This window comes from Nicotiana sylvestris, chromosome 12 (assembly GCF_000393655.2).
Source record: "Nicotiana sylvestris chromosome 12, ASM39365v2, whole genome shotgun sequence".
Classification (NCBI taxonomy): domain Eukaryota; kingdom Viridiplantae; phylum Streptophyta; class Magnoliopsida; order Solanales; family Solanaceae; genus Nicotiana; species Nicotiana sylvestris.
In genome coordinates, this window is record NC_091068.1 from 59,904,079 (window position 1) to 59,929,223 (window position 25,145).

Below are 25,145 nucleotides of genomic sequence, written 5' to 3' on the forward strand. Positions count from 1 at the left end.
TTGCATGGTACTGGTTCATAATTATCGGGTATTATCGCTCAACCCGTATTTTATTCCAAATTGGCCACTTTCAACAAAACTTGTTTTCTTTAATCCGTGTACCCTTTATCCTTTATAACACTTATTTATCGCTTGTTATAAATAACGTAAAGACATTAACGTCAAGATGATCTCATCCCAGAGTCTACATTGGTTAGCTGAAAACAAAAATTGAACGTATGAAAACACGAGATGTAACATCCTTCCCTTCTTATAAACATTCGTCCTCGAATGTTCAACTCCTCGTAATCTGCATAACTTTGGCAGGGTCGCCTTTGTAACAACACCACTACCAATTTTCCTCGTAGAAGATTAATAACCAAACACCACACAGGACCACAATTATGAATAACGACCATGGCCTCACACGACCAACGACATAACCAACATAAGAATTTATACACGTACGTTATGATTATGACGTCTCAGTCGGATCCTTCTCTTGAGGAGGAAATAGGTAGGGATATCTAGACTTCATGTTTTCCTCGGCTTCCCAAGTCATTTCTTCCACATTGTTATCTCTCCAAAGTACTTTCACCGAGGCTACCTCCTTATTCTGCAACTTACGGATTTGTCGATCAAGAATGGTAGCCGAAATTTCCTCGTATGACAAGTCCTCTGTAATCTGTACATTATTCGTGGGCACCACTCAGGTAGGATCGTCAATGTACTTTCGTAACATAGATACGTGAACATCTGGATGGATAGACTCCAATTCTGAGGGCTAAGTTAACCTTTCTTGCCAAATCTCATCACATCCTTTATAGGCGACACCTTTAAGAATACCCAGTCATCAACCCTGAACTCTAAATCTCGACGTCGCACGTCAGAATATGACTTCTGACGACTCTGAGATGTCAATAGTCGATCCCGAATAAGTTTTACTTTTTCTATGGCTTGTAGAACCAGGTCTGGCCCGTGTAATCCAGATTCTCCAATGTCGAACCACACTATAGGCAACCTACACTTTCATCCGTAAAGAGCTTCATATGGAGCCATCTGAATGCTGGAATGGTAGCTATTATTATATGTGAACTCAATAAGCGACAGATGATCATCCCATCTACCTTTAAAGTCTATTACACAAGCTCCTAATATATCCTCAAGTGTTTGAATAGTACGCTCAGCCTGTCTGTCTATCTATGGGATGAAATGTTGTACTAAGACTCACTTGAGTCCCTAACCCCTTTTGGAAGGACCTCTAGAAGTTAGTTGTAAATTGAGCTCCTCTATTCGAGATAATAGATACAGGGACACCATGTAGTCGTACTATCTCCTTGACATAAAGCCTCACATAATCGTTTAAGGAATATGTAGTTCTAACGGACAGAAAATAGGCTGACTTTGTGAGCCTATCAACAATCACCCATATCGAATCGAACATATTTCCCATTTTCATGTCGGAATCTCCATAGCCTGCAATAATCCATCGGGTTTTTGATGGTCAATCTTAACCTGCTGACTGTTAGGGCACTGAGCAACAAATTCTGCTATATCTTTTTTCATTCTTTCCCACCAATATATTTCCCTGATGTCATGATACGTCTTTGTCGCTCCTGGATGGATAGAATAAAGGGAATAGTAAATTTTTCCCATAACCTGCAGACGCAACCCTGCAACATTAGATACACATAATCGTCCTCGATATCTGAGGACCCCATCTTTAATAATTTCAAACGGCGTCTTCTCCTTCTGAAGGGTGGTATCTCTATAATGAACTAACACAGGATCCTTGTACTGGCGTTCCTTTACTTCAGTTACTAAAGAGGATGTTACTGTATCCTGAAGAGTAATTCCAATGTCACCTGAGTCTAGCAACCGAACTCCAAGAATAACTAGCTGATGAACCAAGAGCGCCTAGAGCGATTAACTCTTGGAATGGTTTGCATTACCAGAAATTAGGGTAAGGGCTCAAAATGACCTCGAGGGGAAGGTGTAAGGCACCCTTCTTGGCCCACGACTGTGGGTCCAGGCCGAACTTACATTTACGAACTAGTCCATTAACAAATAAATAGTTTAATCAAATAATTTGCAAGTAAAGCTCGTTGTATAACTCAAATAATAAGGCGAAGATTTTGAACAAGTTTTATACATATAAAACAAAGTTTTAAACAAAAGGTATTTTGGGAAAGGAGGAGTCGTGGTTTGGTAGCCTATAGGATCACTCCACACAATGTCTGGTAAACACTACTAAATGAGGGCTACACGTGACATTAGCGCGTAGTCATCATATCCCATATCTACCATTTCCACCCCCTTAGTGGTCATTAAAGCGCGCGTTGGTCAGCGATCTCTATTGCGTGTTGTTACTCGTCCCTTCTTAATGGTCCTGGAGGAAATTTAGGACCCTTACCTATAGGTAGTTCTAGAAAGACCCCTAAGGTTTTTAAGCAGAAAATACTAAGGAGACAGGCAATAACAATTAGGACCTTAGCACATAAGGCAGAAAAGGAGCAATTAGAGGCTCAAGTTTACCTCCACAAATATCGCACATAGGCAGCACGACTCAAACAAAGATAAAGGCCTTTTGTTAAACAATCTCCTAAGGCATGATGTCTAAGTGAATATCAAAACACAGAAGATAAGCAGTTTATTTAAACTCAGAACTAACAGCCCTATCAGTTTGTCTACTGATTTTTAAACCTGTGAAAATCAGAATGACATTAAGTAACAGAAACAGTTCAGAGTTGCAGGATTTGAAAATGCCCTATAGGCTTGCCTCCACGCGGAATAATGATAACTATGTTTTATAAAACAGGGGCAGATTTTAAGACTGACTCTTAAGTCACTATAGGCATGCTTTCTAATAGCGAATTAAAGCAATACTGGAGAGAATTCATTTCACGAAAACAAACCATTAATTAGACTAGTTTCGAAGCAAAATACTCAAGAACTGGATTGACTTATTTAAACTAAACTGATTTTAGATCTAGGCAGAGTTTCTGGTATTGTTCCCTAAAGGCATGATATCTAATTGTTTAAAAATTGACGTTAGAAACTAGTAGGCATGATTGCAAATGAAAACACATGTAAATACCCATGATAACAGAAGTTGACCTGGACCACATCCTATAGGTATGGTATCTACTTGTGAAGTTGATTTTAAGACCTATAAAATGATTTCAATTATTGAAACCACTTGATACCTATAGGCATGATTTCTAACATAGCAAAATGAAAAGTCTTATAGGCATGATTTCTACTTGGTAAGGCAATCATAGAAAAATATAAAGTCCTATAGGCATGGTTTCTACTTGGTAAGGCAAACATACCAAAATATAAAGTCCTATAAGCATGGTTTCTACACGTATTACCCCACAAACATGTAACTACCCACCCTTTTTCACTAGTTACCCCAATATTCATTTACAAATTATTACAGACCATATGAATGAATTACATAAGTAGATAAGAAAAATAAGAAGTTATTATATAGGGTGCCTACAAATAGGCCCAGATTTCCAAAGCCTCCAATAGCCACAAATGCCCAAATTCCATAGTCAAAGTCATTGTCTTGGTGTGTCAGAGTTCCCTAAGGATCTCAAGGATACCGGGCAATGCTCACACCTACACTTGGTAACCAAATTAAGTAAGTGCAGTATGGAAGGGCCAGCCTCAATGTGTCAGAGTTCAGATGGTTCTCAAGAGGATCGCAAGGCAGTACACATATTGGAGGGGGCAGAACCTAATGACTTAGGAGTAGAGTGAGAGCGCTTGACACAGTTTGAAAGGTTTTAGTGGGAAAACCGTACTAAAAAGAGGTTTGCTTGAAATAGTTTAGTAAAAACAACAGAGGAGTTATTCAATTAGACAGTTTTGAAAAGAGTAGGGAAATCAACAAACAACAGACCAACCTCAAGACCAAAACAAGTTCACCATCACACACAGAACAAAGAACAAGACAGGTTTAGCACCACAAACCTTCACACAGAGGTAAGTCGGAATTAGGGACAGGTAAAGCCCATAATGGTAAACAGAAACACTGATCAAGAATAGTCACAGAGTTAGCAATGCTAAAGGGGTTCAGTATAGGATCAATCAATCCTAGAATCATACAAGTTTAGAAGTGCAGACTACTTTGCAAAGAGGTTCAAACCAGAAACAAGATAGAGCAAGATCATATGGAGACAAATTACATAGAAGAGGCAACATGTTCATACTGATCCTAAGGAAGGGGAGTACATAATATGCTAATAATGTAAACATATCAACTACAGGTTTCACAGCAAAATCATAAGTAAAAGCAGACCAGAAACGGGATGAATTTAAGTAATAAAAGGACCATATTGTTTTTGGAACTTGAATTGAAGTCAGAACATACCAGTAAAAAAGGTAATAAACACAAACTAGGGAGTAATAGAGTAGAGTAATCAGCCTTGGCTTCCAGCCGGCTGACTTAGAACACTAGCAAATAACTAGAGAAAAGAGAGCAGAAGAGAGTTTTTGTGTGAGAGAGAGTTTTGAACCAATGTGTTCATGTCCTTGTGTTAATGAGAGAGTATGTATGTATAGTATTTCGAAACTAGGTAAAAATAAGGCAAGAATCATAATAGTATATTAATTATGGAACCAAGTACTAATCAGAATCAAATCATTGCAAGTACTCCTTTAATTAAGGAGTAATCACCCAATGGTAAGGGGCAGAAAATATTTAAGGAAAGAAATCAAGTAGGGTATCAGGTACAAAAAGACAATTAGGGGTAAGTACATAAGAGTTTAATTAAGGAAACAGCTAGTGCAAAATCAGTACAATACTAGGTTAACCAAATAAGGTAAGAAAACAAAATAAAGTTGCAGAATATGTAAATCATCGAAAATCAACATACAGTAAATCAGTGAATCAAGGAATCCAAATTACTGATTTAAGGAGAGTAACATGGGTTCCCATAAATAAGCAAATAAACCAAGTTTAAATAGGAGAATTGAGGGTCTAAAGGGAAAATTTTAAATCAAGCCAAGAAACATGGAGCTCAGAGTCAATCAAAGAGAGAGTTTTAGTATATAAATAGAGTGAGATAGAAGTAACCAAACATAGCAAGCGAAGAGGCAAGTATTGGCCAGTCAAGATGAACACAAATGCATAGAGGCGATATAAGTTAGGCTAAAAACTCAATAGGAGCATAATTGAAGTAAGAGAGTCATAGAAACATAAACAAGCAACGATCAGTCATGCTAACACACAGAACCAAACGAAGAAAATCTAGTAAATTAGGGCTTTCAACATAGGAAAGTAGAAGAGGTAGTAAAATCACAGAATCAATCGAAATATGCAAAAAAATAGAAGTTTAAACAGAAAGAATCAGTATAAACAAAGTTTTAAAAGAAGTTCTGAAACCCCAATTTTAGAAGAAGGCAAAAACACTTGAAATCAACGATTCTGGTAAAAGAGTTCCAAGGATAGTGTAAAACATTATAGAAACAAACTCGAATCATCCCAGATCTGTACAGATCTAAGATATATAGGAAAAAAGAGGGTTTCAGAAGAAATCCATATAGAGATGAAAGAACCAGTCTAGAATCCCAAGGATCGTAACAAATAAGGCGTGATTTTTCTCGAAATCACACTAGAGTAGCAAGGAACAGACAAGTGACAAACCCTAGGTTCAAGTTGGCGTGGTCCTAGGCCCTTGAAAACCTTAGAGAAGGCAAGCATGGCACTGGAGAAGCCATTGGAGGCATAGGAGTCAATGAGAGATCACCGGAGAAGACCGGAGAAGAGAGGTCGGCGGTTTGAAGGGCTAGGGTTTGGTTTAGTTACTGAGAGAGGAGAGGAAATGAGAGAATACAGAGGCGGCGGTTATGAAAAATGGTTAGGGTTAGGGTTCGTTCAGAGTTAGAAAAGGAAGGAACGGACGAGGACCGTTGATCTTTGAGATCAATGGCCAGGGTTTGACGAGTCTTGGGTCGGGTAATTTCATTTAGTGCCTGGTTCGGGTAATTTATCCTGAAATAGGGCTGGGTATTGGGTTTAATTTAGTCTATAATTGAAATACAATCTCGCTATATTTTAAATAGCGAATTTATCCCTATATAATTTTTAATAAATAACAGATAATTTTTGAAAAATATTTTTTATACTAAAATGATTTAAAATAAATATTTAGCATTTTAAAAATATAGAAGATAAATTTTATGCATATAAATGTAATTATATATTAATAAGGCTAATATTGTAATTATATGCAATTTAGCTTTAAAAATATAAAAATGCAATTATAAAAATGCGCTAAAAATATTTTAAATTTTTTTTGGTATAAATATAGTATTTAAATGACTAAATCATCCCAACAATAATTTGAGAGATAATTATTGGGGATTTCTATGAGTAAATGGGAAGGAAATAAATCAATTTAAAATCTTTAAAAATTTTAGGAAAATTGAAAAGACCTTATCCATGATTATATATGCATATATATATATATATATAAATATATGTTATTTTGAAAGTATTTATGCATATTAAAATATATAGTGAAAAAATAGGTATCAACAACAATTAAATTTGATTTAGTGGTTCTAAAAATACGTGATCTATTTTTAATGCTAGTTGTTAGGCAGTTGATGCTATGTGAAAGACTTGAAAACGAAATAAGAGCTTAAAAACGAGATGTTGATCAAACCGAATCGCTATCAATCAGGGCCTCGAGCTTGCCTATTCGAGGGCCTCGGGGTCGAGTTCGAAGCTCGACTGGGAGCTATCGAGGGTGGACGATGGGGAATAACAGTTATAAAAGAATGTATTAGAGAGTAGAGAGAATGTTCTAATATATTTTGTATGGAGCAACAGATGTTTACAAAATGACAAGTATCCCATTTATATAAGAGGGGATATCCCAACATAGTACAAGTGTATTTATTACAAAGATAAGGACATGGGACACCTAGTTAATGCCACGATACGGGCTCAGACTAGCCTGACAGATTTTGTCGGCTATAGCTTCACGCCTTGGGAACTCCTCATTTTCTTCCCATAACTGTCGGTCTCATACTATTCCGAGGTCGAGCATCGATGGTCCTCGAGGGATGAAACTCAACCGTAATTTCGAGCCATCGAGGCATCATAATGATGGAAAATTGGACCCTCCTATTTTACCACGTACAGATAGTCCCCGCGTTTCTTAGAGTAGAACGATAAGAAACGACCTTGATAACCATCTTTCCAAATTTCCCGCGATAAAGTCATACTAATGACATCATACTGATGATGCAAGTCTCCTGATAACCTTGATGTCCGTCGTTTCACCTCTCCATCGGTTTTTGAAACCTCGAGCATAGATTATACTCTAGGATTTTCTTGCATATGTCCCTTTTTTCCTTCTTTGTTTCTGTGTAAGGACCCCTCGCGGGCTTTTGTAATAATATGTAAGGACCCCTCGTGGGCTTTTGTAATCTAATGTTTATGAATGAAAAATGTTTCTTTATTTTGTCTCTGATGCATACTATTTTCCTTTTATCCATGCTTGTGTAGAATCTGAGTGCATGAGCCCATCGGTTGGTCCAAATATCAAGCCCGGGTTGGACTAATAAACTCGGGTCATCGGGACCCTGACTTCGGGTTGGATGAGAGTAGGGCTTCGAACCCCAAAATCGAGACTTAGCCTTTAGACCTTGCGATAATCTTTGAGGGGGATTCGCTCGGAAGCTCGAGAATGGAGACTGCCTTTAGGCTTTTAAGAGCATTCCCCAAGTGGGGGTTTGCTTGGGCCGTCTGGAAACTTGTCTTGAACTTAGGGTAGATAGCCTTAAGGCGTTGTAGTTAGATCTCGAATGAAGTACTGCCCAAGTTTAGGTGGTACCCCGAGGCCAAGCCCATAAGAATAGAGTATTAAGTGCTTATATTCCTCCTTGAGAGGAGCCTTCGAAACCGGGTACAATCTCGAGTCTTGTAATGAAATCGATGGCCCCTTGGAGAGATCCCCGAGATCGGGTACCATATCGAGACTGGCAATGATGCCAAAGGCTTCCTGGAGCCTAACTTTTTTTCGATGGAGGTCTTCGAGATCGGGTACCATCTCGGGACTTGTAGTGATATGAATGGCTTCTTGGAGCATTTCTTCTTTTTGGTGGAGGTCCTCGAGATATGGTACCATCTCGGGACTTGTAGTGACATTAATGGCTTCTTGGAGCCTTTCTTCTTTTTGGTGGAGGTCCTCGAGATCGGGTAACATCTTGGGACTGGCGATGATGCCAAAACTTCCTGGAGCTTAACTTCTTTTTGATGGAGGTCCTCGAGATTGGGTACCATCTCAGGACTTGTTTGGTGCGGGGGTCTCCGACCCCAAAATGTCATACGACGTTCGTCAAATGGATGACACGGCTGCAAAGTGACCGAGGCAATCCCGCCGGAACATCTTCCCAACGTGATTTCGGCAAGCATTTTAATCGGCTTTGAGGCAAGCGGATTGTCGCCGCTTTTTCCATATATAGGGTTGTCTCTGCCCTTTTGGAGATTCCACCATTCCGACTAGTTGCTCTTCTTTTCCTGTGTAAGGCCTTTCGTTATTTCAACATTATCGCCCTTTTCTAAATTCCTACTCTAGTTTTCTAATTTATCTGTAGCCATGACTGCTATATCAGGACCCATTCGGCAGGTAGGAGACAGTTCTGCCTCCGGTTCTCGCCTTGCTGGCTAGAGGCATTTTGCTTCGAGATGGGACTTTTTGTTAGAAAAGTGCCCCGATGCTCAGGACCAAAGGGAACGTACCTTGAAATTTACTTCTTCGATATGAGAGGGACATCTTGAATCGGTGAGGAAAGACTCTGGATGGGGAGAAAAGGTAGTACTGCAGGTACCTTCCTCGGATGAGAGTATTACGGACCATGGCGAGGGGTTTCTGAATGTATTCTCATATCCTTTCGCGCTGGGCCCCCTTAATAAGGTTGTGCTTGACTTCTGTCGAAAGTATCAGGTTACCTTGGCCTAGATTCACCCATCATTTTGGTTGATAGTGAGGTTCTTGGCGGAGAAGGCAAGGCATGAATTTACGCTTAGCCACCTTATTAGGCTATATAGACCCTCTTATCACTGAGGTCTTCTAACCTTACGATGTCGGTCGACCACGCCTTTTGTTGTTGATGATGAAGAAGATAGGGGTCGAGAGTGGATGAGTCGATTTGTTCGAGCACAAACTGATAATATTATCCCCGTGGAGTTTATGACATTCCCTTAGGGCGATTTTGTGGATGTCGGGCGAGGTTTCCGATCTACCGGATTGAGTTTGGAAGTTGGCGACCCACTCGACTTACAACTAGCATAAGTGGCGAGCTTTATCTAAGGATGGGTAGGAGGAAAAATACCACAATATGTGCTGCGCAATTGATCACGCCCAACTATGCCTTATAAAAAGGACAATGCGGACGTTGCAAATATAACCTGAGTATTCTGCCCAGAGTCGAATCCACAGAGAATTAACCTATCAATCACAATCTTTAGAACTACTAAACTCTTGAGAACCAACTTCCCCAGACGTTTGAATCACCGTTGATGATTTCTTTACTAACTAAGATTGCAAGTAAAAAACAAGTTGTAAACTAAAATGCTAAGGTTGTAAACAATAATGAGAAAATGATAAGGTAATGACTTCCCCTAATGATGGAATCCCTTCTGTTTATGCTTCATACAAATTTACCAACACACCTCTATCAATCATGAACACTCATCTTACCGCAAATCTCTCCCGAGTAATCACAGTAATATACTCAATGCACTCTCCCGAGATACACTAGCTAGCTTTAATTAACGCAGTTCACTTTGGATTGCACTCAAGGCTTCGTTATCCCTAAGCCCGCCTTTAAACCCGCAGTTATAGATCCCTCTTATACTTTGGGAGTAGTGTTGTTCAACAATAACCTAAATATGCACTGTCTCCCGAGTTATGCACACTAAATAGGCACAGCTAATTGAGGATCCTGTTAATTAACTACAACAAGAACATAGTTGAACAAATAAAGATTGAAACTAGCAATTTGTATTCACATAAACAAGAAGTTCATCCCCCAATAGGTTCCATCAAAACCTTAGACAGAGGATTTAGCTACTCATAACTATGGGTAAACAAACTAAGATAAGATTCATCATAAACTAGCAATAAAAATTAAAGAAAAGAAGAAAGATGTTTTGGGTGATCTCTCACAATGGTTTTCCTTCCTAAGAAAATCTAAAAATCAATACATGCCTCTCTTGGGCGAAGTCTAGTGTTTAAAATAGGGTTTGGGGCTAAAAATCCCGTGTTTTGCACTTTAGTCCCTGAACTTTCTCGCGCCTGCCGCGGTTCTGCCGCGGTCGCGGTGGAACTGGAGCCAAACAGCTCTTCTGAATCTCCTTTTGTCCGCGAGCAGTCTTCACCGCGGTTCTGCCGCGGTCGCGGTGGAACCGCGGCAGAATCATTTCTCTGATTCTTCAGCCTGTTTTTGCGTGGTTCACTTGGGATATTACACGGATGGCCTCTCTTTCTTCAATTTTTGACTCCAAAAGTACTCCCTAGCCTTCCCTAGTCGTATATAACCTGCAAGTCATGAAAAGCACTAATAAGAGCATTTTGTTATCACTTTAATTATCAAAACTATGCAAGAAGGCGGTTATTTAGGGCCTGAATATAGTTAAATTCACCTATTATAAACACCCCACACTTAAATCTTTGCTCGTCCTTGATCAAGCTAAACCACACTTCTAAGCCTACCCGTTGATGCATTACCCCAAGTATGTCACACCCGCCATTTTGACGGAACAACCTAAGCAATGTGCATGTCATACCCCTGATGCAGACTCTACTGCCATAATACACTTGCGCTCACTCAAGTTACTCTAACAGAGGTGAAGACTTACTTTTCCTTCCCGAATCACATTCCCTCACATCAAAAATCTGAGAGAAGTTCCACACGCATAAAATTCAAACACAAGGAACCGAAGATAGAGAGAATTCACTCACTCTCAGCAAAGAACACTAACATGCCACACAGACACACCATAAGCTTGCCCATGGTGTAGTACTCTACTAATCGAGCTATTTTAGTCAAAGATCAAGAGGTCTTTGTTTGGTTGTAATGTAGGCTAATGGCCGGGTAGGATACATTTGGATGTTGTGACTAACCTCCTTAAGCACTTTTAATAAACACTTCCTTTTATCTCAATTTCCCTGCTCAGCCTAATCATTCCTCCACATTTTTGTTTCATAGGTGACCCCTACTTTTCTTTAGGTGCAACTGGCTTCTTGTTTTTTTTTTCATTTTAAATGCCAGTGCACTACTCAAATGATTCATTCCTGATTCCCCTTTTTTTTCGCTAACTCCCTACCACCCCACACTTTCTTTTGTATGTTCCTTAGTGATTCAAGTGCTTCTCGGAGGTATAGGTTCAAACAATTAGCTATTCAAACACAGGGATATAGGTCATTATAGGGCTATCAAAGAATAGGCTTCAAGCTTAAAAGGGTTAACTATGGCAATATAGACAGGTGGATTCACCATTATATATAGGCTTACACAAAGAAATGCCTCAATCATCTCTAAAACCAAACAACTTCTATTTCTCTTTGCAAGCACATAGGACAAGTTCTAGGTATCGCATGTAAGCACAGAATGCAAGTAAAATCTCACACACTTAGCATGTAACTCGTTCTGAATCAGTTTATCAACACACTCATACGAGCGTTCAAGCAAAGCAAGATGTGCAAAATTAAGGCATAGATTTACAAGTCCACAACTGAGCCTAGACGTCACACTCTCAAGTTCATTTTAGTTGTTTGCAGGTGTGTACATCCATGGTAGCATTTTAGCCTTTACCCATCTTAGTCCTAACTACAAAAGGAAAATCCACCTTACCCGGTTCAAGAAAAACCCTTGGAAAAGAACCGTGGCCAAAAGAAAAACCAAGGGGGACTTACTACACTGCCTAAAAAGGAAAAAATAAATAAAATAAAAAGAAAAAAAAATATCTTCATGGACTACTTCCCTCAAGAGTACTTGTCCAAGTTCAGATGGCCCTCTTGACCGCGGTTTGACCGCGGTCGCGGTAGAACCGCGACCTGAGCCCATCTCTGATTCCGACGCTTTTTTTTTATATATCCAATTTGTACCCTCAAGAGACCCGTCGACAAGTGTCCGTCGTTGGGCCAAGTCAGACTCCTCATATAAGTACAATCAATTGTATACAACAACATCAATTTCATGCTACAACACACACAATGTCTATGTACAGTACACATATCACTAAAGCAAGTCTCCCACCCCACACTTAAAGTCATGGCATGTCCCCATGTCATATCAAGAAGGTAAAGAGCAGAAGGGTAAGAAGACTTCCCTGAGACTCAATCAGAGTCGGAGACTGTGCTGGGGTCCACATGGCAAGCTCTCCCCAAAGCACGGAACCAGGACATGAACCGGCTCTCCGACCTGGCCTGCCGCTGGGACATGGCATACATACGCGTGTGTAGGACCTCCACCGAGGTGCGAAGATCGTCGACCTCTTCCTCCATAAAACGCAACATAGGATGGGTGGACTGTGATCTGGATAAGCCAGCCCCAGTATGGGGGCGCCGAGAGGGTCCGACACTGTCATAGGATCTCCTGGATGGTGCCATACGAACCGGGTCATCATCCTCATCATCGATCTCAATAGTGGTGTGTGCACCCCTACCCACTCTAATGCTCGAAGCTTTGAAGGCTGCTTTAGGGGGGAACTCTCCATCAGCAGGATTTGTGGGGACATTCTTTCACAGGCACAATGTAGTCACCAGGGAGGGAAAGTAGAATCATTTTGACCTCAGCGGGGACTGTATGATCATTTCGTCACCAATAAGCCTTGCCGCATCAAAATCATTCTTTGTGATGAAGCACCACGTCAAAAGGGCTCTTTGGAAGTTCACATCAGTCGTATTGCCTGAGGGCAAGAACCGGGTACAAATGACAGTGAGCCAACACTTAGCCAAATGGGTGAACGAATTGGAGTTCATGGTGATGTGGTCACGTATCCAGATTGGTTGCCCCCCTGCACAGAGTACATCAGTCATAGTATCCCAAGTGACACCTGTGACGTCCTGGTAATAGTCGACGTCACCAGTAAACCGGGGTAGCCACAATACCTGTCGAATAGTTTCCACTGAGGCATCTACCCATGTGCCTCGCACAGTCACCTCCCGCAGCATATGAGCTGGGCAGTTCGCATAGAACTCCCGTACAAGCATCCTGTTCACCGTTTCAGGTTCATCAAATAAGAACTCCATTTCCCTCCGCCGGATTTCCTCATACATCTCCTCCTTTTCTGCACGGAGGGCTGCCCTGTCAATCGGTATTTCAGGGATGAAGCTTTTTGAGGCCTTGGCATGAAAGTCGTCCTCTGCCACTTCGGATTCGAACCTAAAAGCATCATAAGTAGGCTGTTGGGACGTGCCTGCCGATCTCTTTTGCTTCTTACGAGCCATATGACCTGCAAAGAATACAGAAGAACCATCAAATATATCCTACATGTGCCAGCCGGATGGTTACTTAGACTTCACCACCCGATGGCACCAAATAATATCTCTCATTTACTCCATTTAGACATTATGCCAAACCCTCAACTCGTGATGTGTTCAAAGTTACAATATCCACAATGGCCCCACAAGCATACAACACCCCACACTTACTCCCTCAAGTGAGTCACGTTAAAAAAACACCACCATTCACCAAATATAATACCGCCACAACCTAGGGTAGGCACAAAATGCCTCAAAATAGCACCACAAGCCACAAATTTTCAGCCAAAAAGGTCCCACCACCAAGCTACACCACAAAAATTATTTTCAAGCCTCCAAAACATCTAAACAACCCCTATAATCGAAGTAGAAGAAAGACCCAACCATTTTAGCACCAAATAAATCCACAAGAAACAAATACAACAATAAAAAAAACAAATATTGAAAGGAAATCTACACTATTCCTACCTAGGGTTTAACTAAAATAAGTTTAGACCAAATTTACAGTAAGTTAGAAGATGAAATAGAGAGAGAGAGAAACTTACTTGTTTGGTTGAGGGAAAATGGGTGGTGAAGGTGGAAAGTAGGGGAGGATGATAATGAAGTTTTGTGAAGATGAGAGGAGAAGAGAGAAGATAGAGAGAGGTGAGAGAGAAATTAGAGAGAAAGGAGTGGGGAGGGGTTGGTGGTTCTGGGCGGGTGGGAGAGGGTTTAGTGGTAGGTGGCGGGTATTTTGGGTAAAGGAGAAATTGAAGATGAAGTTATTTTTTTTTGAAGAAGAAGAGTTACACTTACAACAATTTCATGGGTTGCCTCCCATGCAGCGCCTGATTTAACGTCGCGGCACGACCCAGATAAGTGCAGTTAAGGCTCGCTCGACCTCTGTGGTTCAGTCAACTGTAGTTCAGACGCTTCCTTGGGCTCGCTCATACCCACATACAACTTCAGTCTCTGACCATTGACTCTAAATGTACGAGAGTCATTCTCAGTGGCAACGTCAACCGCTCCTGACTGGAAAACTTCCACTACTTGAAATGGTCCAGACTATCGTGACTTCAGCTTACTCGTGAACAACCTCAGTCTTGAGTTGTATAGCAATACCATGTCCCCAGGTTTGAAATTTCGCTCAACAATGTTCTGATCGTGTAGCCTCTTCATTCTCTCTTTGTACAACCTTGTTCTCTCAAAAGCAATATACTTGAACTCCTCGAGCTCATGCAATTCTATGACTCTTGACGTGCCCGCAGCTTCCATTTCTAAGTTTAGTTGTTTCAGTGCCCACCACGCTTTATGCTCGAGTTCTACAGGTAGGTGACTGGACTTCCCAAACACTAACTTGTATGGTGACATACCAATTGGTGTCTTGAAAGCTGTTTTGTAGGCCCAGAGTGCATCATCTAGCTTCCTTGCTCAATGAGTTCTTGTGGTGTTCACAGTTTTCGTTAACACACTCTTGATTTCCCTGTTGGATACCTCAACCTGTCCACTAGTCTGCGGATGGTATGGAGTAGCCACCTTGTGGCGCACATCGTATTTTAAAAGCAACTTCTCGAAGGCTCTATTGCAGAAGTGAGTGCCTCTGTCAGTGATAATCGCGCGTGGTGTCCCAAAGCGGGTGAATATGTTCTTCTTTAGAAACCCCACCACCACTCTCGCATCATTGGTGGGCAATGCTACAGCTTCCACCCACTTGGACACATAGTGTACAGTAACAAGGATGTACTTATTTCCATAAGAGCTGACGAAGGGACCCATGAAATCAATCCCCCAGACGTCGAACACTTCTATCTCCTAAATTGGTTTCATGGGCATCTCATGGCACCGGGAAATGTTCCCGGGGTGTTGACATTCATTACAACCCTTCACCCATGAGTGAGCATCTTTAAACATAGTCGGCCAGAAAAATCCGGCTTCTAGCACCTTTGTTGTTGTCCTGATCCCTCCAAAGTGTCCACCATAAGTTGATGCATGACAAGCCTGCAAAATAGAAGATTGTTCTATCTCGGAGACGCATCTCCGGATCATGTTATCCAGGCATATTTGAAAGAGATAGGGCTCATCCCAATAGTACAAGCATCTTTCACGAAAAAATCGTTTCCTCTAGACCGATGAAAGGTCGTGAGGAACTATACCACTGGCCAGGTAATTGGCCAAGTCTGCATACCATGGTGCTTCCCGATGAGTGGTGGCGAGCAGTTGCTTGTCTGGAAAAGTTTCCAGAATTTCCTCAACTTCAATTGCATTTTCAGCTCCCTCAAGTCGTGATAGGTGATCGGCGACTTGATTCTCAGTGCCCTTGCGTTCACGTATTTCAAGATCGAACTCTTGCAGCAGCAACACCCAACGAATCAGGCGTGGCTTAGAGTCGTTCTTTTCTATTAAGTACCTGAGAGTGGCATGGTCAATGTAGACAATTACCTTTGATCCTATCAGGTAGGATCAGAACTTGTCGAATGCGAACACCACATCTAGCATCTCCTTTTCAGTCACCGTATAGTTCAACTGAGCTCCACTCAGCGTTCTGCTGGCATAGTAGATTGGGTGCATCAATTTTTCCTTCCGCTGGCCAGCACTGCTCCCACTGCGTAGTCACTAGCGTTACACATTAGTTCGAATAGTTGCTCCCAGTTAGGGGCAACAATGATGGTTGCTGTGACCAGCCTCTGCTTCAACTCCTCAAACGCTACCCTACAATCATCAGAAAATACAAATGGGTGATCTTTCTCTAATAACTTACAAGAGGTTTGGTGATTTTGGAGAAGTCTTTTATGAACCGCCGGTAGAAACTGGCATGTGCAAGAAAACTTCTGATTGCTTTGACCGAAGTTGGTGGAGGTAGCTTTGCTATTACATCAACCTTTGCTCGATCTACTTCTATTCCCTTGCTTGACACCTGGTGCCCCAAGACTATGCCTTCTTGTACCATGAAATAGCACTTCTCCCAGTTCAGCACCAGATTAGTCTCGATGCACCGTTTCAGCACACGCGTCAGATTCACCTGGCACTCATCAAATGAATTTCCCACCACTGAGAAGTCATCCATAAACACCTCCATTATATCCTCAACCATGTCAGTGAATATGGCCATCATGCACCGTTGGAATGTGGCGGGTGCATTGTATAGGCCAAAGGGCATCCTCTTAAAGGCATAAATACCATAAGGGCATGTGAAGGAGGTCTTCTCTCGGTCCTCAGGTGCAATGGAAATCTGATTGTACCCTGAGTACCCATCCCGAAAACAAAAGTGTGACCTCCCTGCCAATCTATACAGCATCTGATCGAAGAAGAGAAGTGGGAAGTGGTCTTTTCGGGTTGCTAGATTCAACTTTCGATAATCCATGCAAATTCTCCAACCTATGACGGTTCTCGTTGAGATTAGTTCATTGTTGTCATTCTTCACAACCACCATGCCACCATTCTTATGAACACATTGAACTGGGCTAACCCGGCTGCTGTTAGAGATTGGGAAAATAATTCCCGCATCTAACCACTTTATCACCTCCTTCTTCACCACTTCCTTCATATTTGGGTTCAGCCTCCTCTGATGTTACCTGGAAGGTTTGTGCCCTTGTTCCAGCAGAATCTTATGCATGTAGTAAGCGGGACTGATCCCCTTGATGTCTACCATGGTCCACCCAATGGCAGTTTTACGCTCCTTCAATACCTGTAGAAGTTGTTGGACCTGCACATCTAACAAACCAGATGAGATAATAACAGGTAGAGTGGAGTCAGGTCCCAGAAATTCATACCTGAGGTGGGTTGGCAATGGATTTAGTTCCAGCTTCGGTGGTTCTTCAATGGATGGCTTAGCTGGTGGAGTCTCCCTCTTTTCTAAGAGTAGGGGCTCAAACTCTAGATTTCTTTCCCAAGACCCTCTACCTTCCAGTGCTAACACCCATTCCGCCAAGTTCTCACCATTCACTTCCTCCAAATTCGTCAAACATGCAGCGAGGGGATCCTAAACCGTCAACACTTCATCATCAGACTGTACGATTACATCCACGGCATCAATAAGAGAGCAATTGGCGAACTCACTTGGTCGCCTCATAGATTTCTGCACATTGAATACAATCTCTTCGTCATTGAGCTTCATCTTAAGTTCCCCAGTCTCACAATCAATAAGAGCTCTCCCTGTGGCCAAGAATGGTCTTCCTAAGATGATAGGAATTTCTTCATCCACTTTGCAATCCAATATCACAAAATCTGCAGGGAACACGTATTTCCCCACCTGAATAAGTACATCATCAAGGATCCCAAATGGACGTTTCACAGTCCTGTCAGCCAGCTGCAACAACATAGAGGTGGGTCTAGCTCTCCCAATGCCCAACCTTTTGTAAATGACCAGGGGCATAAGATTAATGTTGGCCCCTAAATAACAGAGTGCTTTCGCAAAAGCAAAGTTTCCAATAGTGCATGGAATAGTAAAACTCCCTGGATCAGAGAGCTTTTCAGCAACAGGTCTAGTTACCACTGCACTGCACGTCTGAGTAAGTGTCACCGTGGCCAAGTCTTGGAAGTCAAATTTCCGGCACATTAAATCTTTCATCATTTTTGCATATCCCGACATCTCCTTTAAAGCTTCAATCAATGGAATATTAACCTGAATTTGCTTGAGCATCTCAAAGAGCTTTTTGTACTGCTCCTCCTTTTGATGCTTGGCCAACCTCTGTGGAAATGGAGTAGGAGGTCTTTTCTTCCCAATCTCTTGGGACTTTTCTTTCTCAGCTATTATCATACTACCGGCTCTTCAACTTCTTCAACAACTTTTTCGGTCTCCTGCTGAGTATTCTTTTCTTCCTGAGCAGGCTGGATTGTCACATATGTCAGCCTTGTGGAATCATCTAGCTCAATGGGTACCTCAATGAGTGTCTCAGCCTGTATATTGTCACGAGCTCTCTCCTACTGTACATCAAGATCCCTGCCATTACGGAGACTCACCTCCATTAGCTACTTCGGGCCCTGATCTTTAGGATTGATTTGGGTATCTGCAGGTAATGTCCCCTGAGGACGATTGTTCAGAGACATTGAAATTTGGCCCAATTGCACTTCAATATTTTTGATTGCTTCGTCCTGTGCATCTACTCTTTCATTTATTTTTGCATAGGACCCAATCACCTGCTGCATCATTGCTTCAAGTCTTGTGAACCCATCTTCTTGCCTTCCACCATGTTGTTGATGAGGTGGGAGATACCCTTGCTGTTGACTGTTGTACCCCTGTGACCTTTGATAAGGTGCCATATTGTTGGGGGGTCTCATACCTCCCATGTTTCCAGCATTGTACTATGGCTGAGGTGGTCTGTATGGCTACTGAGTTTGCTGACCCCAGTTCTGATTGCCCTGTCTCTGGCCTCCATAGTTTGACACATAGTTCATGCCCTCAGGGTGCTGATGATGATGATCATGTTTAGTATTCCACGGATTACCAATTGGCTGACTAATGCAAGATGTGCACAAGCCCCCATTGATGGTATCTACAATGTGCACTTGCTGTTTCTGCCCCGATTCCTCCACCTTTTTGGTGAGTATGCTCATCTGTGTCAAAAGGTTCGCCACATTTTCAGCCATGGAATTTGATGGGTCAAAAGGCACTGAGTGTACCACTGGAGTGATAGGTGCATTCCTCGTCGTCCACCCCAAATTTTGAGCCATTTTGTCGAGTAGACTCTGAACTTCTCTCCAAGTTTTGCTCAAAAATGCCCCACCAGCTGATGCATCTACAATGTTCTTCATGCTATCTGACAGTCCCATGTAAAACCGTTATCCCAACATCTGATCTGGAATACCATGGTGTGGACATATAACCAACATTCCTTTAAACCGGCTCCATGTCTCATGCAGTGTCTCCATTGGTTTCTGTTTAAAGCTCACAATCTCATCAATTTGTTGAGCTGTTTTGTTGGGCAGGTGGAACTTGATGTGAAATTGCTTGACTAACTCATCCCAAGTTTCTATAGAGTTTATGGGGAGTGAGTTTAGCCAGACATGAGCAGCTCCTGTCACCGAGAATGGAAATAATAACAGTCTGATTGCCTCCAGAGTTACGTTGGGTTGCCTTTGAGTTTTGCAAATCGATAGGAAGTTCTTCAAGTGCTGATGAGGATCTTCGGCTAGTGTCCCAGAAAATAATCCCTTGTTTTGCAGCAAGTGCAACATGTTGTTCGTGATCTGGAACGATTCAACTTGTATCACGGGCACAACAATGGCAGTGGCCAGATTGTCAGTTGTGGGTTGTGCCCAGTCATATAGTGCAGCCTCAGGCACAGGAGGTGCCCTATCTCTGACGTTTCCGTTGACGTTGTCTACGTCACCCATGTCAATTTCGAGGTTGTGTGTTTGATGAGGTTGTTGAAGTCTTTTGTTGGAACGGTTCAATATTCGAAATGTTTTCTCTGGGTCTGAGAGTCCTTCAAGTACTTCTCCAGTCCTCGTAGAGTTTCTAGGCATACACCTGTGCAACCACGTCAACAACCGTCAAAATTTTCAATCAAATCTTGGTGTAGAGAAGACTAACTATACTAAGATTTTTTTTGTATTTCTATCAATGGTAATTGATAATTCTATTAACTCCCGGCAACGGCGCCAAAATTTGATCACGCCCAACTATGCCTTATAAAAATGACAATGCAGACGTTGCAAATATAACCTGAGTATTCTACCCAGAGTCGAATCCACAGAGAATTAACCTATCAATCATAATCTTTAGAACTACTAAACTCTTGAGAACCAACTTCCCCAGACGTTTGAATCACCATTGATGGTTTCTTTACTAACTAAGATTGCAAGTAAATAACAAGCTGTAAACTAAAATGCTAAGGTTGTAAACAATAATGAGAAAATGCTAAGGTAATGACTTCCCCTAATGATGGAATCCCTTATGTTTATGCTTCATACAAATTTACCAACACACCTCTATCAATCATGAACGCTCATCTTACCGCAAATCTCTCCCGAGTAATCACAATAATATACTCAATGCACTCTCCGGAGATACACTAGCTAGCTTTAATTAACGCAGTTCACTTTGGATTGCACTCAAGGCTTCGTTATCCCTAATCCCGCCTTTAAACCCGCAATTATAGATCCCTCTTATACTTTGGGAGTAGTGTTGTTCAACAATAACCTAATATGCACTCTCTCCCGAGTTATGCACACTAAATAGGCACACCTAATTGAGAATCCCGTCAATTAACTACAACAAGAACATAGTTGAACAAATAAAGATTGAAACTAGCAATTTGTATTCACATAAACAAGAAGTTCATCCCCCAATAGGTTCCATCAAAACCTTAGACATAGGATTTAGCTAATCATAACTATGGGTAAACAAACTAAGATAAGATTCATCATAAACTAGCAATAAAAATCAAAGAAAAGAAGAAAGATGTTTTGGGTGATCTCTCGCAATGTTTTTCCTTCCTAAGAAACTCTAAAAATCAATACATGCCTCTCTTAGGCGATATCTAGTGTTTAAAATAGTGTTTTGGGCTAAATATCCCGTATTTTGCACTTTAGTCCCTGAACTTTCTCGCGCCTGCCGCGGTTCTGCCGCGGTCGCGGTGGAACCGCGGCCAAACAGCTCCTCTGAATCTCCTTCTGTCCGCGAGCAGTCTTCACTGCGGTTCTGCCGCGGTCGCGGTGGAACCGCGGCAGAATCATTTCTCTGATTCTTCAGCCTGATTTTGCTTGGTTCACTTGGGATATTTCACGGATGGCCTCTCTTTCTTCAATTTTTTACTCCAAAAGTACTCCCTAGCCTTCCCTAGTCATATATAACCTTCAAGTCATGAAAAGCACTAATAAGAGCATTTTGCTATCACTTCTATTATCAAAACTATGAAAGAAGGCGGTTATTTAGGGCATGAATATAGTTAAATTCACCTATTATCAGCAATCTTTTCCCCCCTCTTGGGGGGGGGGGATGATCTCTAGCTTCTAGGCTAAAGAATGATAATAATAAGCAAGAGATATCTTTGCAGGGCAATGGTGCTCGAAGTAAGGCGAACCTGGACCGGGGGCCCGAAGTGGATGTATTAACTAAGCCTGCCACGCTCGTGATTTCTAGTTTTGGAGAGGGGGTTTATCCTCCGCTGTTGTCTTCTTTTTCCATGTACTTCGAGGGATACTCGAAACCCAGGATCCTATGCACCGAGCAACCGTATCTCAGTCGGGGTTGACTCTATCAAAGCTGAGGGAGCTAGGTTAGCAGATGTACACTCGACCTTTGAGGAAGCACAATGGCTTCATTGTGTGGTGACTTTTTGGCACATGCCTTTCGAGTTTGGCGCCTTCTCTTAGGCTCCTTTGCGATGAAAGGGAAGGTGAGTTGGCATATTTATGGTATGAGGCGAGTCAGAGCTTGAATTATGAGAGTTACTTGAAGGAGCAGGTAGTTTTTGTTCCGAGCGATTGTGCGTTCCTCCTTCTAACTCTTGAAGCTAATGTTTCATTTATTTCACTTGTAGAAAAATGTGGAGGGCTTGGAGCGCCTTCTGGATGAGGTTGGCCGAGCCAAGTGCAGGTATGATCAGTTAAAGGCTTAGGCGGACGCTCGGGCTTCGACAGAAAAAGGTACTCTAGCTAAAGCTTCCGCCCTTGAGGTTCAACTTTGCTTAGCTCGTGATTATAGCTTGGCTCAAACAGATATGATTACGAAGCTCGAGACTGAGCTCTCGAAGATAAAGGCTGAGGTTGTGGATGCCCGAGCTGAAGCTGTAATGGGATGAACTAAGGCTGACCAGAAAGTGGCGATATATTTGAAGGACACTGCCAATGCTCAAGCTAAGCTGAGAAAGATCCTTGACCGCGAAGATAGGAGCAAAGAATACGCTTGATGTAAGTTTCGGAGGAAAACTTTCAAAGAGATCCGCGCTAGGGGATTTGACCTCTCGGAACAGTTGACGCAAGCGAGGGCGAATGAGCGTGGTGCTCGATTACTTCTGTCCAACGCCAAGGATAGCAAAGGTGAGGCCGACGGGACATAGCCCCCATGGGGAATGTAGATTTTTCTTTCCAATTCTGCATATAGCATTCTCAAAGCACGTTTGTAAATAGCGCTTGTATTTTCCACATGTATGTATAAAGAAGAAACCTTGCGGTTTTGTTTCTCCTGCATTTTTTCCCCTTGATTTAGCCAGATGAGCTGGTCTTTGAGCTGAGGGGAATCCTTAGATTCGCGGTATGGCCTTGAAGCTCATTGGACTGGCCCGTAGGCTCTTACGCGCTTTTGCTCTTAGGCATATTTAGGCCAATTGTTTTGGGCTCAGTACCCGAGTCGGTCATCGACTCAAGCTTATTTGACCCTCAAGTTGTCAAATTTTAGGCTGGAGACAATGGCTCTTACGCTTTTGGTCGATGCGATCTTTTAGTGTATATGGGCTGGCGACAATGGCTCTTAAGCTTTTGCTCTTAGGCATATTTAGTTAACTGTTTTGGGTTAAGTCTCCGAATCAAGTTACGACTCGAGCTCATTCGACCCTCAAGTTTTTGAATTAAAAGTTGGCCCTTAGGCTCTTACACGTTGGGTCGGTACGACCTTTTATATATGTGGCCTGGCAACACTGGCTCTTATGTCTTGGGTCGATGCTTTCTTTTATGTAGGCTTTATTTTTCCCTCGATAAGGATTTTTTGAAATAGTGTTTGCCTGACACTTCAATGTTTTAATAAAAACCTTGATTGTGAGTCATTATATGGCGATGATCGAGCACCTCGCAAGGTTTGGCTCAGAGGCTAAGTAACTCGAAGCCAATGTTTAGGAGCTGACAAGGTCGAAGCTCTTTTGCCTATATCGAGGGTAGCTTGTTTAACCTGTTCTTTCCGAAGTATATTCGAAGTAATTGAAGGCCTGCGATTTATAGCGATGGTTGGGCATCCCTGAGTCGCGTTAGGTTGGCAGGTACAGTCTTGTGACCGAAGTCATTTGTGTTTAGCCGAAGACTTTAAGTCCCGAGTGAAGTAGTTTCAGCGTCTATATCGAGGGTATGCCTTTTTAGGGCTCTTACTAGTTCGATATATAGCCAAAACTTTGAGATCGGGTTTATGCCATTAGTAGGTCTTACAAGTTGTACATGCCTTTGAGGTCTTACAGTTTTGGATACTTAGTACAAATATGGTTCATGCCTTGCTTGAGGTATTACAGATATTGGTGTTTCCTTATATAGGTCTTATGAGACCGAGGCTACCCGATGTGGCCTTATAACCTCGAGTTTTGATAAGTCTTTGGAGATGGCGATTGACGGCAGTCCCCGAGCCATCGAGGGTTTCTTGGCTTGGGAGCCATTACTTGTGAACTTCGTGTTGCCTTATTCAGGGCTTATGATTTTCGAGTGTCTGACCCGGAGGTTTATTTTCGGGATATTTTTGGCTATGGAGTTTTATTGTGATCTCGTTATTGCCTTATCGAGGGCTTACGAGTTAGGAGCCCCTACCCAGGGGTTGCATTGTTTCGAGTTGTTGACGCTAGTCCCCGAGTGTTCAGGGATTACTTGGTACAAGTTTACATGTTTTTGCTATTGCAGGCTCGGTTGTTCTATGTGAATACGGTTCGTTTGATCGTTTGGCCCGGTATATTACTTTCTTATTGAGACCCGTTTGACGTATCTTGGCTTCTCTATGTAGGTGACCTTCCGGAGGGATGACCCCCAATATTTGAGGCTAGTTGCAAAAGAAGTCTTGAATACTTGTTGGATCTTCCTTAGGTAGAAAATAGATGTTGCCTCGTTAAAAACCTTGCCGGTAAAACCCTTTTTTGGATAAAAACCTCGTCGAAGGAAAAGAGTGCAACGCATGCTTTTTGAGACTAAGGCATTCAAGTTGGAGAGTGCTTTGGCCATTCTGATCGGATACCTGCACTCAAATCAGCGTATAATATAATTGAAAGAGATAGGATACGGTCAAACCTTAGCGTAGAGTATGCCAGCGATGTTTCGGGCTCTGATATGTTTCAGTCGCCAGTGATGAGGATGCGGTACGGTTTCCCGCTTTGCTTAGTCGAGGATAATTGAGAGTGTAGTTTGTTATTGCTATTTTACTGTTTGCCTATCCTTTGGCTCCTTCAAAGGTTGAGGTACCGGTGTCGGGGCCACATCGCGTACCGCAAACATTTCTTTCGCCATATGCTGTTCCCCGTAAACGGTCTTAATCCCATCCTTTGTGGGGAATTTTATCATTTGATGAAGGGTGGATGGTACTGCTCTCATGTAGTGTATCCACGGCCTTCCAAGCAAGGCGTTGTACCTCATGTCTCCTATAATGACATGGAATTTGGCATTTTTTATTATGCCGACCACGTTCACTGGAAGGGTGATTTCCCCTTTTGTTGTTTCACTCGCCATGTTGAATACGTTGAGGACTCGAGAGGCGGGTATGATTTGGTCAAGTAGTCCGAGCTGCTCTACAACCCTTGACTTGATTATGTTGGTCGAACTGCCTGGATCCACAAGTACATGTTTAATATGAAATGTATTTACAAGAAAAGAGATTACTAGTGTGTCGTTGTGGGGCTAAGGCAAGGTCTCGATTTCCTCATTGCTGAAAGTGAGGGAATCCTCGGGTTTGTAATCCCGAGTTCACTTTTCTCTGGTGATGGATATTTTTGTTCTTCTCATCATGGGCTCTTGTAGGGGCATTTATGGCTCCCAAGATCATGTGGATGATAT